Here is a 2449-nt window from a genome sequence, read left to right on the forward strand (position 1 = left end):
ATTTACATGGAGTCTGGTGGAGATATGCTGCTCTATACATGCTAAAAGTAGTGATTATTTACATGGAGTCTGGTTGGTTTGGTGATGGTGACTTCGGGTATGTTTTTGCAATCGGTTATCAGAAGCATTTACAAAGTATATAAAATGTTAGTGTCTTTTCTCCGTCCTCTCCCACAGAAAAAGAGTCTTCGGATCAGAATAAAAGCAGTTTTAGTCTAAACACACTGCTATGTTCTACTATACACCCTGAACTGCTACAACTACTATTTCTAGTCATAGTTCCATTATCTTTATTGTTATTATAATTGCCACCGTGCGTCATAAGAACTGTTATAACTATTATGAATCATAATTCTCTGGGCATATGTGTGTCCCAACCTAACCCAGAGCCTGGGTCTCCCTGAGCTTTTTGTCTGTAAAGGATGTTTTTCCTCGCCACTGTTGCTCCATATGCTTGCTCCTGGGGGAATTGTTGGGTCTTTGTAAATTATAGAGTGTGGTCTAGACCTACTTTATCTGTAAGTGTCCTGAGAACAGTGAGCTCTTGTTACAATGTGATACTAAAATTAAAATTGAATTAAATGGTTTGATCCTATTTACGGATACAGACAAATAGAACAGAATTAATCTTATTTTATCAGTAATTATGATCAAACTAACGCAAAATCTGCAACCTCCTCTTTCTCTCTGTCATCTTCCTCTTCCTGATCACTCTCTGTCCCTCTCTCTGAATCTGCAGCCTCCTCATCATCCTCCCTCACAGTCAATTTTCCTTTTCAATATTCTCCTTCACTTATTTCTGCTTCTCCTTCTGTGGTCTTCTCCTGCTCTGACCCGCCTGGTTTCTTGAGGCTGATTAACTGTGTAAACTTACTTCACCTTCAGAGGCTGGATATAGTTTCAGTTTGTTTTAAAAAGCACCACTTTTGAAACCAAAAGTTAGGGGGGGAACTGGGGGGGCAAGGCCCAAAGTGGGGTCAGTTTTCTGGTGCCCTGCACTGCAGGCTTCTAATGGTTCTCCTGAGAGCCTATAGCTGTAAAATGTATATAATGGCTGTAATGCATCATGTGTAATATCTAATGTTACATCAGAGCGCTGTACGCTGTAAAGCCTTTAACCTGGATGCAATGTTAACATCTCTGTTCCCAAACTGCCAGCGCTAGCTATCTTCAGCGGTATGAATGAACAGGGTTTTTGTTTCAAACACTGCATCCGTTCTCTTAATACATCCGTGGTCTTTACAGCTTGAGCACTCTGGAAGTTAGTATGCAGACGCATGTAGTCCCGGTTTTCCTTATTGTGTGTTTCACACTTTCATGTTCCCTGCAGATGTGCAGCAGCTGTTGGTGGTTAAAGAAGTGGTTCCCCCTGAGCAGCAGGAGTGTAGCTCCAGTGTGGACCAGCAGGAGCCAGAGGCCCCCCCACACATTAAAGAGGAACAGGAGGAACTGTGGAGCGGTCAGGAAGGAGAGCAGCTTCAAGGGCTGGAGGAGGCTGATATCACCAAGTTCCCATTCACTGCTGTCCCTGTGAAGAGTGAAGATGATGAAGAGGAAGGTAGGAACAACATGGATGTGTTTATTTAACATGTTTTAAGGGAAAGGGGGAAACACTCTGCAAAAGTCTAGAGCTGCCCCCTCTGTGTAGATGAGTCGACTCATCGATGTTTTTGAAGAAGTTGTATTGGTGTCTACACCGTCTTCGCTGCATGACGCTCACCTTTTAAACTGTTAGCTACACCTCCGTTAGCTTTACCGGTGCCCCCTCTTTTACTTTTAGCTGTCTGTACAGTTTCCTAAATTTACCAGACAAAACAGGAATGAGGCACCAAAATGAATACTAGTAAGCAACGCAGGTTCATGGAGTTGAGTGTCACGATTTGGGTTTTATTTTCCATATCGTTACAGCCCTATTAAACATCACAATATAGTTTATTAGTTTATCAATGTTATTTTATTTTAAAATATGTGTGTAGAGATCTTTTAAAATCCAAGGTATTTGTAGAAAACTCCCTGCTGGACTGATGAGCATATGTCTCTCCTTGGACTCATGCGCAACTTCACCATTTCCGTTTGTAGTTCCCAGCGGACATGAGCACAGCTGCTCTTAAAGTTGCACGTTGCTTATATAAATCTTCTGTTGTGTTGCCGTGTGCGTTATTGAGAACGTAAGTGCACAATTTTATGTCCACGCTAGTTTAGTATGTATTTTCCTTTTTCATTTGTGTAGGTCAACATGACAGTATCTTTCTTATTATAGTTCTGGATAGCATGCTAATGTCTACCGTAATGCTAAAAACGTACCATTCAAAAACAATACTTTACCTTATTAATGGTTGCATGTTAGGACAGCGTTCTACATGTTAATTAAACTCCTGCTGAGGTTAGTTCACCTGTTAATTACACTCCTGCTGAGGTTAGTTCACCTGTTAATTACACTCCTGCTGAG

General features: G+C 41.4%; 1 protein-coding gene and 1 long non-coding RNA gene across 2 annotated transcripts in view; one reads left to right on the top strand and one right to left on the bottom strand.

Moving 5' to 3' along the window:
• LOC117956462 (involucrin-like) overlaps positions 1–2449 on the bottom strand; it is a 107819-nt gene that overhangs the window by 63586 nt on the left and 41784 nt on the right. The window lies entirely within an intron of this gene.
• Positions 1–2449, top strand: part of LOC117956503 — a 20281-nt gene that overhangs the window by 3654 nt on the left and 14178 nt on the right. Inside the window, exon 2 of the long non-coding RNA XR_004659286.1 lies at positions 1175–1176. This is a non-coding gene — a long non-coding RNA (uncharacterized LOC117956503). The remainder of the gene's footprint in view (positions 1–1174; positions 1177–2449) is intronic.

Source organism: Etheostoma cragini, chromosome 14 (assembly GCF_013103735.1).
Source record: "Etheostoma cragini isolate CJK2018 chromosome 14, CSU_Ecrag_1.0, whole genome shotgun sequence".
NCBI classification, from domain to species: domain Eukaryota; kingdom Metazoa; phylum Chordata; class Actinopteri; order Perciformes; family Percidae; genus Etheostoma; species Etheostoma cragini.